Source organism: Acromyrmex echinatior, chromosome 6 (assembly GCF_024713525.1).
Source record: "Acromyrmex echinatior isolate Ae372 chromosome 6, ASM2471352v2, whole genome shotgun sequence".
In the NCBI taxonomy this organism is placed as follows: Eukaryota; Metazoa; Arthropoda; class Insecta; order Hymenoptera; family Formicidae; genus Acromyrmex; species Acromyrmex echinatior.
Window position 1 is genome coordinate 12,447,396 of NC_141857.1, and position 15,302 is coordinate 12,462,697.

The window sequence follows — 15,302 nt, forward strand, 5'->3', positions numbered from 1 at the left end:
AGTCTACTTTTCATCACCAGTCACGATTTTCCACAAGAAAGATTTTCTATCCTGTTTACATGCTTTAGCAGCGCTTTTTCCTTGATGAAATTCGTATCGAATGCAGTGTCGAATAAATTGCTTGTCGCTCTCCATTTTAAAACCATTTAATTTTGAGGTTAAGTTTCCAATTTTGTGAAGAATTGTGTTTTTTAATACTACACATTAAGCGCCACTACATATCAAAAGAATGCGAAAATATTTGAATTCTAAGTTTAAATTATACGTTACACGCTTTAAAACTTATTTGTACACCTAAGAAAAAAATCCTTTCATTAAAACGTCTGTAGACATCGAAGTAGGCCGAAGACATCGAGCCACTGCAGCAAAAAATGACCTAGAGAATAAAAACTGTGTGCTATTTATATCTACTGTTCGCACCTTTCCCTCCCCGTAACGAAAACATGTCACAGTCCCGATTTTTCTTGGTGTCACGGTATTCATTCCCTGCCGACACCCTCCCTCTTCTCTAGTCACCGCGTAGGCGACTATGGACAGAGCCAATCAACGCGTAGGCAGCCATGGACCGAGCCAATCAAGACGCACCATTTAATTACCTCATTACTCACACTTTCGTGTCACCGATCAATCAAAGCGCACCATTTCCCAGATAGGCCACGCCTCGGCGCCGGAAGTGGAGTGATGGTTTGTTTTGACGGCCCATGGCTGCCTATAAACTACTGTCGTTTTTATGATAATAAATATTTGCAAATTTCAAAATTTTTGAATTATTGAGAAGCACTATCACAGAAATAGTACGTTTTAGCAAAATAGTCCTTACAAATTCATTAATAATTTTGGAAAACACATATTAAAAAATGACTACTCGTGCAAGTTCTCAACGCCTACCTGTCAGATAATTAGATCTCCAGATAATTAGTCCACATGAACTGTTTGATATCTTAATATAAAAATCTTTATATAAAAATGATCTTTATTAATAAATTTTTTCATATATTCTAAAAGATGTTATTTTATTCAAATACTATTCTTATAAATCCTTATTCCTTAAATAATTGTGAAATTAAAAATATATTCTCTAGTATCGTTATGAAATAATATGATTTATGTCATCAGCAGATTAAAAATATACTAATATTAAATAACAGACTTAATATTTTGAAAAATTAAAAAAAATGGAATGAAAATTTCGACCATAACTAAATATGACTTAATTAAATTTTTTGTATTTCTACTAAGAATATTGAAGAATTTTTTTATAAAAATTAAAAATGTCGATCTTGACGAAAATTGACTTTATTTATTTCAATCAGATTTTTTAAGTAAAAACAAAATTTAAAGCTTTTTTTCATATTTTTTTCTAATAGAAAATTTCAAGAAAAATAGTTTAATATGGTTATTTTTTTGCTTTTCAATAATTTAAACAGAAGTTATGTTCAACTAAAATATTTACAAAATAAAACAAATTGAAAATACTAAAAAATTCATATCTAGGAAACTAATGGAGGTAAATATCTAAAAAAATAATTGAATATTTTAATATGAGAAATCAGTAAAAAAATCGGCAGAGGTCGGTGACGAAGGTCGTCGATTTGGAATGCCTCGTGCGTGTGTGTGTGTGTGTGTGTGTGTGTGCGTGCGTGCGTACGTGCGTGTGTGTGTGTGTACATACACATATATGTATGAATGGTTTTATATTCCTCTAAATTGTTTAGTTAAAAATACGAATAAAATATAATAGTAAACTGTCTCCTGTATGTTATCATATTACAGCTGATACATTTTTACTAAATTGGAAAAAGTCTGAAATAGTACACATATATTTGTTCTAATTAATAATAAACTATATGTTATTTATACGTGATTTGCATAATTCGTTTTCTTTATTGAAATATTACAATATTGAAGTGTGATAATATGCGAACTAAACAGCTGTGTAATAATGTCTAAAATATATTTACTGTATTTGCTAGAAGTTATTATTTATAAATTTCTAAAATTATGCCGAGTATTTTTATTTCTTAGACCTCCCTTGTGCAAATTTCAAACTATTATATTAATTATACTAGCAGGAAAAAAAAAATTATCGTTTGTCTAATATCTTATCTCACAAGAACGCGATGAGACTGTGCGATGAGAAGTGCGAATTCTCTTTCGGCTTTGCGCAGTTCATCGAATTTTTGCAAACCGTTAATACTGACCAGGTAAACAATTTTTCATGCATAAACATGTATAATTATATATGAAATATGTCCATATATTCATATACATATATTCACATGTTCATATATTCTTCTTTCTTTTGTAAAATTAGTTTTTAGTGTAATAGAAATAATAGTTATATGAAAACATAAAAAAATAAAGGAATAATTTTCGCATTGTTTTAGAAAAAAACAAGTTTGGAAAAATATAAAAAAATTGTACATAATTATGCACAATTATATATACAATTATATATAATATAAATAATTTTTTTTACATTTTTTCAAACTTGATTTTTTTCTAAAACAAATAGTGTGAAAATTATCTTTTTAATTATTTTTAATGTTTTCACATATTACTATTATTTTTATTATACTAAAAAGTAATTTTAAAAGAAGAAAGGATGTATGAACACGTATGGACTTATTTCATATATAATTATACATGTTTATTAATATTTATGCATGTTTATATTGTATATGTTTATACATATTTATACATATTCATGCATGACAAATTTTTTACCGGGGACAGACAATTTTTCACGTCCGCGTCCAAGACTTTTTGACAGCACATTTGCGAGAGACAGACCAGTAACATGAGCGATATCATGAAGTTAAGTTTATTACACCATGTAGAAAAGAGCTTAAATCAGCACGATTGTGAAAATAGAACATTAATTCGGCACACCGGTATACATTTTACGCAAGTCGTTCTTCTTTTTTTATTACAAGCGTACATTGAAAGCTATATGGAATGGTCCGTGCTTGCTTGTGTGCGACATATGACGTCCGATGTGAATAGCTCCAGTGTACCGTTATAATATTTTCGAAATCCTGTTCCGTTAACGTTCGCAAATTATAAATGCGAATATTTGTCGAGAATACAGCTTGTCTAAGCCAACAATATACGTCATATTTACTGTACGTAGCATTGACGCTTCTACATCGACACGGAAAACATTTACTATTCAATATACATATGTATCTATTAATGATAGGTGGATATAATAAAATTTATTGTTGAAAAAGATAATTAATAATCATTATCTAAGAAATATCTGAATTTATTTCTTAAACATGTATAGGGAATATATGAAAATTAATTTTAAAAACATATCTTTCTGCACAAATATTTCATAATTATGACTTTTGTGAACTATATGGAAATAATAACCAGTTATGAGTCGACAACAAATTCCAATTCTTTATAATAAAATTTAATTATCTCATGAATATTCCGACCGATCGAACGAGAGAATAATAATAATTACTACCGAAATTGTTACCACGTACTTTTCTAAATTGAAATCACTGTTCTCATCAACTGAATAAGGAACTGCGTAATGTTTAATAAACGTATAAACGTTTACTTAAAATATACTTTTATTGGTGTTCCTACAGTAATCTTATTATATGCTGAATTTTTTACGTTTCAAATATTAGTCGTATTAGTAAAAGAAATCGGACTCGTTATCATGAAATGTTGCATCGAGTATTCTGATGTGTTTCTAGTAAATGAAAAATTGCCTGCAGATCTAATGAGTTGGCGTATTGCTTCTTGACTTCTAAGAAATTCTTGTCGAGATTTATCGAGCTTTAATATGCGAGTAGGAATTTCTTTCATAGATTCAGGTCAGTTATAAGAAGCTTGATAAATTATGAAAGAGTTATGCTTGTTATTGTACGTATTTTTTATTTTTTCCTCAAGAATTTAATTAATAACATACAAATATTTTAAAATTAATTTTTACTCTTTTCTTTATCTTCCTTTTAAATATTTCCGAAATTTAAAGAAAACTGAAACGCTTTAGTCAAGATATGCAAGAAGAAATCTTAAGATGGTAGCAAGGTCAGGATTATAGATAAGATATGAAAGAAATTCAAATTTTAGATGCTTTGAGCTGGTATTCATAGTCCGTTCTTATTCCAAGATCGTTTTAAATAATGTGTTAAGATACTAATACTGTATTCTGTAATTGATTATAATATTTTAAAACTGTATTTAAATCAGCCTTAAATATAAAAACTGGCCTTGCATACCGACCATAGCATTCAGAAATCAATCCATCTATAGCTTTGAGGGCAGCCAAAAATTTTCGTACACAGAATCAAAAGATTGTGAACTCTTACATAAAATGTGTTGCAAAACTGGAAGATTGTATCAAAAATGATATATTTTATGAACGTGTATTGTTATCTAAGAAGTAAATACATTATTTCACTCTATTTTCTAATTTTTCGTAATAATATACGCATATACTCTTAATTTTATTAAATATCACATTATTTAATAGAAGCCGCACCAAGAGAAAATTATTAATTCGGTAGGAATAATTTATGTGTCGCTTGCAAAGGAAAGAGAGAGTTATATAGATCCCATGAATTTCGCACCATTAAAACTGGCGTCGTAAAATTATATTAAACGTGAATTGTGAAGTGACGTAAGCTGCCCAACATTCAAATGCGTAATTCAGTAATTATTCTCCATGTGCGTTAGATTAAATCATCAGAGGATCGTTCGTTTATATTGCTTTCTATGTGAAGAGCCGCGAAAGTAATTGACAGCGAGAGCAACTTGTGCTCTTCTTCTTTCTGATGACTTGGGTTTTATGACTCGCACGCTAGACCACTCTCTTCCATGATGAAACAGTGTGGGTGATACAACACTGTTGTATTTTTGCGCGGCGATATTGAACTTCTCAATACATTTAAAATGAACACTTCGATACGTCAAAAGTTGGATCAGTTTGGATTAATTTATTGTTTCCCCATAAACATATACATATAAGAAATAAATCAATACATTAAACTGTAAATCCCAGATGCATTTAAGCAAAAAATATCATATCGTAATTACGTATGTCATACTAACATACATATGGTTATGCCAAAATGCATTGACCTATGATTACGACTCACATTTCACAACTCACACAGTTACGGTTATCTTTATGTTATGCTTTTAAAATCTCATTGTAGATGCCTCTTTATACGCGATCGAAACATTTGGAATTGACTGCGTTCAGCAGAGAATACTCATAAATTAACATTCAGTGATTCTTTAATATGACTGGTTCCTACACTTAAATCCATGAAGAATTAAAGTCAAGAACCAATCATATTAAGGACTCGTCACTGTTTCTAGCTTTCTCTGCTGAAAGCAGTCATCATCATCATACAAAGAACTTGTTGATGTTAAAAGTTTTTCTTATTCTTCGGACTGATCACAATTACAAATCTTTATTTATAGGTGTAAATTGCAGATATAATTAAACGGGATATTAGTGGAAATATTGATTGTAGCATTCCGCCTTTATTAATCCGATATATAAATGTCATATACGTTGTGCATTTTTGCAATTAGGAATGTTCGTATTTCTATATCAGAAGATACAGTAGTGTTTCGGCGCTAAGTCAAGCGCAACGACATAAGTAACTAATACTTCCGCGACACTGATGCAATGCATTGTTCGATATCTACCTATATTACTACTTGCGGAAGTTCAGTTGATCCACAGTTATCTAGAAACTTGTTGCGCTCTTCTCGCGTGTCATGCAAAAAATTCTTTGGTCCATTTAAATAATTTAAAAAGTATGATCACAAAAAAATAGGCACTATCATTTTGATGAAAAATGTAGTGTGCGCGACATTTCAGCGAAAGATTTTATTTATATGCATATTTTATTTATTGGAAGAAATATTTCATAATATGTAATTGTAGTTTTTCTCCAGATATATAATTATATATAACGAGTTCTGCATCCACATGACGTCAGAATGGTATCTCAACAAGTTAAACTAGCAAAAACGCTAGATAAAAAAAGACTGCAATTCTCTAAAAGTATGTATATGTCGTACAGTATTATTAATTTCGCCAATAGTTGATACTTGACTTGTAACAATATAAATTTTAATAATAAGAACTATCAGACATGTTGACGAAATGTTAAATTAAATTAAGGGTCTTTAAATACTTATTGATTAAAATTTGTAATTATGTTGGAAAGAATTGGATGTCTCATCTTTTAAGTATAATTTTTATTTAGATCATCAGTGACCATTCATCCCCTCTAAAATATATTTCAACTAATTATAAAACTTTTTTACTCGAAATGTTTAAAGAAACGCCATGAACTACTTAATTTTATTTGTATTTATCTGATTTTTTGATTATTTATGAGAAACGATCTAAAAAAATTACGAGCATAAGTAATTTTCTTTAAATATTAGGTTGGGGGAAAAGTTTCTTCATATTTTTTAATTCAAAATTGTAAATACAATATTTTTGAACAACATATAGATATTGTATATACAATATCTTTGAAGAACAAAATTTAAATTTAAAAAAAGAGTTTTAAAGCTTGAAATCTACTTTCGAAAAGTTATTATATTTTTTGAATTTCTATGAGTTTGGTAATTTTTATATTTCAAAAATTACAAGCTGAAAAAGATGAAAAATTTTCTTTTCACTTTGGAGGTCTCACGTATCCAAAAAAAAATTTACAAAAATTTTCGACTACTTATCGTGAAAGCTTGAAGCTTTCCCTACAAAATCATTTTTTAAAAATGTTCCTATGATATTTTCTTCCTGAGTTATTCGCGAGTAAAGAGGCATTCTAACTTTAATTGCTCATAACTCTGATAAAAATCATACCGCAATTTAAAAAAACAGATTCTTAAAGCTGAACTTTGCTCTAGTGAATGATATAATTGTAACAAAAATTTTGCAATAAATGAAAAACTTTTGCAAAAAAATTTTTAAATATACAAAGAAATTTTTTCCCCGATCCAAAATTTTTCTCTCTAATTTTAATATTTTTTTATCTAATTTCTGAATCCATGCTATTTATATTACATTCACTCTTAATATTTGGTCAACGAATGAGAATAAGCAGAGTTGAGAATATTATCTTAAAAAAATATATAGTTTCTTTTTAAAAAGTTACGCGTTGTCGTTACTTTTTCGTTACTTTTCAGAAAATTATTGAGTTTAGCCCACTTACGTCCAATATTGATAAAATTAGATGTATTTTTCACAAAACAATCGAGTCTGGCATCATTAAAAATAATAGCCTGCTCTGAGAACCGAGATATTAATCATTTTTTATCATCTATTCAGGTTTGGAAATCTGTTATATTGATGAAAAGCTGCTATACATATGCTGTCAAATTTTTTGATATAATTTAAATTACATAAGAAAATATTTGTTTTTAATTAAGATGAATTTGTTTTCAAGATTCACTTCAAGTATTGAAATTGCTTTTCAAGTATTGAAAATCCATTATATACATGTAATATAAATTACATATTTTCAATACTGATAATGACTATTGGAACGTAGTCTAAAATATAAAATATAAAATATCTTAGTAATAGAAATGAGAAACTAGACATATTATGATTACACTTATTGCATATGATAATCTTTTATTATACATAATACAATGTTAAATTGTAAACATATTTGCATACTTGCACAAGCATTTAAAAAAAATTTATGTATTCGTTCGTTTATCATAATATAACAACATAACTTGAATAATTTAAAGTACATTTCTAGAGACATTAATGCAAAACATCTTTCAGCGCCAACAGTACCGAAATATGCAATCCAATAGAAACTAAAGTAACGATAAAATAACGGTTGATTCGTTACTGTAAAATGTAACGACACTACCATTATCATTACAAACAGGAAACAGTAATGATGTTTACCAGAAAAAAAGTAACGGCGTTACAAGTAATGTGTTACTTCCCAATTTTGTGAATAAGTTACATCGTTATAGAGATGACATCGTAGATCTGCGCTTATATTGATTTAAATTTTGCATGTGTTGCTTTCATTTGTACATGCATGAATAAAATAAATACCTAAAGAATTTCAAATGTACTAGACTATATGGACTAAATAAAATATGTTAAAGGTATATGAAGTAAATAATTTTGAGGTTCATGATAGTACATGAGAAATAAATTTAAATTTCAATTGAAGTAATTATAAGAATCTTTTTTATAATTGTAATTTTTTCGACTGGGTATTATTGAAATAGCTCTATTGTAAGTAATTAATTTTTAAATAATACCTGATTAATTCAGATTAAATACGATTTCGGTATCTATCTGGGGATTCTATAAAAATCCCGTCGTGTTGTAAATTTCCAATTAAATTCCACCTACGACAATTGTTTTCGTTCGCTGGCACGAAGTTCGTCGTCATCGACGCAGGTGCGCATCCGGAGGGTTGTTCATCCACCCCACCATACACCACCGTAGACTTGCCATCGTATATAAAAGCCGTAGTCGCGATACGCCAGCTTTGAGTTCAGTCGCTGACCTCTCTTCGAAATTGACCCTTTTTTCGTAAATGAAAATTTCCAAATTTCGCGGATGCGCGCATTCGTAATTTAAAGCGACGTTTCACATTTGCAGAAGTGAATAAAAGTGATATATATACATCAAATTTTTAAGTGTATAGAAAAAGAGAAGACAGAGAGGTGAAAGTCGTTGACGAAACATTAATAGAATTCTAACTTATATATATATATATATATATATATATATATATATAAGTATATATGATTTGTTTTGTAGTATTATTATCTTTAACTTTATTTATATATAAAGAATTAAAAATATAACAAACAAGAACAAAAAAATTTTAGGTTAAAAATATTTTATCTTAAAATTTTTCAAAAAAGAATTTTTTATTTAAATGTTTGCAATAAGGCATTTTAAATTTTTATAAAAACACACATACAGCTATGTGTAAAAGTATTAGGCACTTACAATTTTCGCGCATTTCATGAAACATTAAATATCTCAGCGAAAAAAATCTCAGAGAGATTTTTGATCACGCACTTTAAAGCATAAAGATAAAGTTTTAAATTTGCGTTTGAATCTTTTATCTACGATATTTTGTTTCTAAATTATATAAAATTAAAAAATTATATCTTTGTAATTATATCTTTATATATTTTTGTCTTATTTTAAAGCGCTATAGTTCAATGAAACATCAGCAAACAAAATTTAATATAAAATTATCTGAAAGTAGGCTTTCTAAGCTTCAAAATTTTTTGAAAAAAATTTGTACGGTATTTTTTTTGCAAAGTAATCATATTTTTTGTTATATGATGTTTTATTGTGTAATAACTTTTTTAAAATTAATGACAAATGAAATTGACAAATGAAAAATTTATACGTATAAAGTACATTATAACAAACATTTTTTTCTTTTTTGTCTCTTTGTTATATACTTTTTAGTTTCGAAATTAAAAATATTTTTAAAAAAGCAAGTTTATACATTGTATCGTACAAATTTTTTCCAAATTTTTTGCATATGGCTGTATACGTTTTATTTTATTTGTTGACTGCGATTTAGTTTAAAAATAAAATTGATAATAATATTATATTGTACATATCGATTGATAAAGTAAAGAATTATTGAAAGTTGTCATACAATAATAGCGGATACAATAGAAATTAAGTAACGAAAAGATTTGATTAATTTTATTTAAAAAATGAGATGTTTAGTTTTCTAAACGTTAAGTCAACACCATGAATTGAAATAATTTTTCTTTGTATAAATAAAACAAAACTGTCCGTCTTAAAATCTTCCTTATAACTCACTCTTACAATTTTATTTTAATTTATTCAGAAAATAACATTTTTTTAAAAGAAAAATAAACTAAAACCGACTTACAGGCAGCAAATAGGCCACATTTCCTAAACATAATATCCAGTTGACCGTTTACAAAGAAAAGGATCAGCTGAAAGAATCACATGGCGTCGATTTCAAGAAATCCTGGCACTTTGATAATCCTCGTGCAGATTTGTAAGGTCATGTTAATCTTTTGCTTCGTTGGATGCGCGGCCGGTAAGTAGGACATAATTTTCATTTTTTATTGTAGTTTTATTTCTCATATTTTTCTTGATTTATATTAATTACAGTCACAGATTACAAAAACGATTTAGACAAATGTAACACACTTTCTCCATACAAAAAGAAAAAGTTATTTATATTCAATTAGAGGAACAAATTTCAGTCAAAATGATATAATTTTGACATAATAGATAAAAGTTGATGTAATAATTTTTAGTTACAAGATTTGAAAAAACTTTCAGACTACTGAATTTTGAGACCATCTCAAAGTCCTTTTATTGAGTTGTAATGTCGATATCGATTTTTGTCATACAAAAATTGTGTAACCATTTTAAATCAAAATAATGTCGTCTTGACTTTCTGTTGATTTTATATTATGTTCTCTGGGAACATAACGTAGAATATATTGAAAGACGTATTTCGAAAATTTTGTTGTATTCAGATATGAATTATGAAACATATGTAATATAAAAGACTTTCCAAAGCATTTAATATTATTTTATTATGCTCATAAAACTTATTTTGAAGAATGTATACATTATTCACTATAAGAATCAATCTATATAATGAATAATTATTAAAAATGGTTCTTTTCAATTAATAAATAATCAACTTTAATTACTATATGAGAAGGGCTATCAAAGCAAGATATAATGTATGCCATAATTACAATGCTTTTAAAATCTATATAATAAAATAAATGTTTGAATATAAACAATATTTAAACGTTTCGATCTTTTTCCAATGGTTCTCTTTAGTGAATGTATATAAAACATATATATACTTACTTGTACAATTTATTATATAATTGCATGATCCTATTGTGAACATAATTATACGTATATATTCTGACGCTCATTGTCTCAAATTAAATTGTTCTAATACCATTCATGCTTAACAGAATTTTTCATTACTTGCGGCAGAATCGACATTCAAGAATTATGGTTTGAAAACTATGTACTATGATTATCAATATGATGTTAACATTATTGTACTGTAAAATTATGGTGTATAATATAAATTGGATGTAATATGTTAATTTAATTAAATTAATTAAAATATTGTTACCTAAATTCCTCAGTTTATTGATTCTCCGATCGATAGTTATTGTGTGATATTTCGCAAATGTGCATCTAACACTGACAACTATACTGTACTTTTTAACATGTACATTGTGGTGGGGGTAATTTGTCTAAATGGGGGACAATAATTCTAAAACGGGAAGATAGTTATCTAGTAATAGTTCTATATCACTTTGTTTATTCAAGCCTACTGTTGTTTTGTATGTATCATCTCAGACTATTTATGAAGTCCTTTTTACATATGAAGATTTATTATCTAATATATGAACATTATTCCAGTCGAATTCGTGTTTTTCTTTTAATCTATGTTCTGATACAGAACTGACGGGGAACCACTTAATTATTATATAGTTCTTAATTATTTATATATTTCTTTACACTTGTCCCTAATTTCTTTTTTATCTGCCTCACGTGCTAGTGTTAATAGTTTATCTTGTTGGGCTCTAATAATCCTTCTTGAATTTATTCATATTGAGCCGCAAATTATATTATTTTTGATTGTTAAATTTACATGAGCGTTAAGATGTGTTATAATTATCTTATAAATATCAATATTATAATTATCATCAGGATAGGATTGATTAAATTTATAAAAAGCCTATTTAGTTATAGAAGTAATTTGGTTATGCAATGATTTTATTAAATTAACCAAAAAAACAAATTAATAATTGTATAAAGTTCCTAAATGCTTGTAAAAAAGGTAAGTTAATACTACCGCATTTAAACATGTATTATCATATGAAACACATTGTCTTTTATTATAATGATAAAAATAACAAGTTCAAAAAAAGAGTGTGTAGAGAATATATGTACAAAAGATTGAATTAAAAGATGCTATAGATATAAGTATTGGTTAAGAAAATGATTATTTATAATATTCTTGAGATTTCCACGGGTGCTTTCTATATAAAGATTATGCGTTTCGCGAGTTTTCTCCGTGTCCAGATCCATTCTTGGAATGCCAACGTTTCGTAAACCTTGTAGTCCACTTCATCAGGGCGAGGAGCAGTCTGATACTGAGCTGTTCCTTCGTTCCTTTTTTATATTACGCTACTTGTTGGTAAGGGGGAAGAAGAGAATTGTGGGGGGGGGGGAGAAGGTGGGGAAATCGGTCAGTCTTCAATAACCAGGAGAATGGTTTTCATATTTTATTTATGTTATAGCCATTATCTCTATTTAGATTATTAGGGTGTTTTTGTATCTCTATGGTTTCTTTATACTTTCTTGGAAAGTATGATGTTATGTTGACTATTATGATCGTTTTGTCAAACAGTATTTGATGTCCTATTTCGATGTTGTGTTTTGATAATGCTGATTGCGTGACGTGTTTTAGCCTGATATCACGTTGGTGTCCCTTTATCTTTTCTCCTTTATCCTTATTATAGGTTGACCATTCTCCCAGTTTCTCTAATGTATACTTGCCCGCAGGAACAAGGTATTTTGTATACTCCTGCAGAGTGGAGGTCTTTAGGATTTCTTAGGATTTGTCCTACCTTTTTGAGTGGTTTGAAGATAGTTCGGATATTGTGTTTGTTTAATATCCTGCCAATCCGATCTGTTCCTTTGGGAGAATGGATAGGATCTTTTCGTCTGATTGTGTGTCAGAAACCGTTGTCTTATTTGCATATTTATTGATTGTTTTAATTATGTCTTTTTTGTCGTGTTCGTTTTTCTGTAAGGCTAATTTTAAGTGATTGAGTTCTGTCTGTAAATGTTCTTTGTCAGAAATGATGAAAACTTTATGTACAAGTGAATTGATTGCAGACTGTTTTTGTGCTGGCTCTCAGGAAAACACTCTAAAAACCAGAAGTTTTGTTCCGTTATGTAGACGACACATTCGTTCTTCGCCAATACTCCTTAGATATCTTTGTAAGCTAATCCATTTTAACGTTGACTCTCATTCAGGTGCTCTGCCTGATACTCTGCCTAATACTATATTCTATCTAATGTATTTTGTTAATAGTGCACTCAATAAAGTTAATAATAATAATAATAATAATAATAATAGTTATACATTATATATATATATATATATATATATATATATATATATATATATATATGACACGGCAGAGCCCAACTCCGTAAATTCCTTATTTTCAAACATATAAAAAGAAGAGCATAAAAAATCACAGCACAAGTTATAGTTTGTGATATTTAATTATTATTACATTAATTAAAACATTAAACGTTTCGGCCACAATAGAAAAGAACATGTTTATTTAACTACAACACCCGACTGTTGAATTTAATATCAACTACATGTAACTCTGTTTTAAGAATATTATTGAATTACTGAAGATGGCCAGATTGTGGCCGAAACGTTTAATGTTTTAATTAATGTAATAATAATTAAATATCACAAACTATAACTTGTGCTGTGGTTTTTTATGCTCTTCTTTTTATATGTTTTAAAATTATAACTACGTTAGTTTTCAAGATATATTCCTTATTTTCCTCAACAATCAACATCCAAATATCCACTTCACTATAGATATAGAGGAAAACGAAAAACTCCCCTTCCTAGATGTTCTTATCTCTAAGAAACCTTAGGCTATCAAGTATATAGAAAACCAACACACACAGATAGATACCTACATGCCGAGTCATCACCAGCACAAAAACAGTCTACAATCAATTCACTTGTACATAGAGCTTTCATCTCTATACAGATAAAAGAACATCAACGTGACGTCACGCAATTAGCATTATCAGAACAACATCGAAACAGGACATCAAATACTGTTTGACAAAACGACCACAATAGCCAACATAACATCATACTTTCCAAGAAAGTATAGAGAAGCCATAGAGATATAAAAACACTCTAACAATCTAAATAGAGGTAACATAACATAATGACTACAACATAAATAAATATATGGAAAACCATTCTCCCGGTTATTGACTGATTCCCCCACCTTCCCCTACAATTCTCTTTTTTCCTCCTTACCACTCCAACAAGTAGCGTAATATAAAAAAGGAATGATCCGAAGGAACAGCTTAGTATCAGGTTGCTCCTCGCCCTGATGAAGCGAACTGCAAAGTTCACGAAACGTTGGCATTCCAAGAATGGATCTAGACACGGAGGAAACCCGCGAAACGCATAATCTTTATGATTATTTATAATTACAGACAAGACATCGAGGAATCTTTCTAACATATAACATGCACGTTTTTTAATTATCAAGAAAAAAAAATAATGATCTGTGGTACATTCAATGTAAAAATATGAAAAAGAATTACTAAATTTAAAACATAATAAATTAAAGAATATAATTAACAACAATAAGATGATTGAATATGTTAATAGAGATAATAAAAAGGCACACAGTCCTCATGGCTTAGATATTAGGTTAATGCAGATGAAATGTCGGATTTTCTTTACATATGAACGTTTGTCTCCCTGTTTTCGTTATGCTTTTGTTTTTGGCATAACCTCGTTTATAGTCGTATTGTCCATTGCCAGAGTCACATTTCAATAAAGAAGATTTTCTCAAAAGTGTTCCATTTTGTTATTTGTTTTGAATTTCGTAAGGCTATGAATTTAACCGATATTCATGTAATTTTTTTATATGAGTATAAACTTGGTAATAATGCTACAAAAGCTGCATGCAATATAAACCAGGCATTTGGGGAGAATACTGTTAACGATCGAAAAGTGCAGCGTTGGTTTGAAAAATTTCGGTCTGGTGATTTTTCCCTACAAAATGAACCGCGTGGAAGACCCAAAACGTCTGTGAAAAATGATGCTCTGAAAGCATTGGTGGAAACGAATCCAACTGTACATTCTACAACTGTACATATCTATTATACAAGGGAACTTGCTACCAGAATGAAAGTTGACCATACAACGATGTTGTGACACCTTTCTGAAATTGGCAAGGTAAAAAAAATGAATAAATGGGTAAATGGCGTACGAACTAACCGAGCGAAATAAGCTGGATCGATTGAATGCTCATCATTACTAATCCGATTTCATCGAGAGCAATTTTTCGATCGGATTATTACTTGTGATGAAAAATGGGTTCTTTACGACAATAGGAAAAGGTGTGCTCGGTGGCTTGATAGGAATGAGGCTTGTGCTCATACTCCAAGGCCATCACTTCATCCACGGAAAATTTTAATAATAGTT

At 28.9% G+C, this 15,302-nt stretch overlaps 1 long non-coding RNA gene across 1 annotated transcript; it reads left to right on the forward strand.

Annotated features, from left to right (window-relative positions):
• Window positions 1–269: 269 nt before the first annotated feature.
• LOC147909473 (uncharacterized) lies at window positions 270–10,214 on the forward strand. The gene is made up of 2 exons (XR_015545341.1): window positions 270–8,700; window positions 9,908–10,214. It is a non-coding gene; the product is annotated as an uncharacterized LOC147909473 (long non-coding RNA).
• Window positions 10,215–15,302: the final 5,088 nt, after the last annotated feature.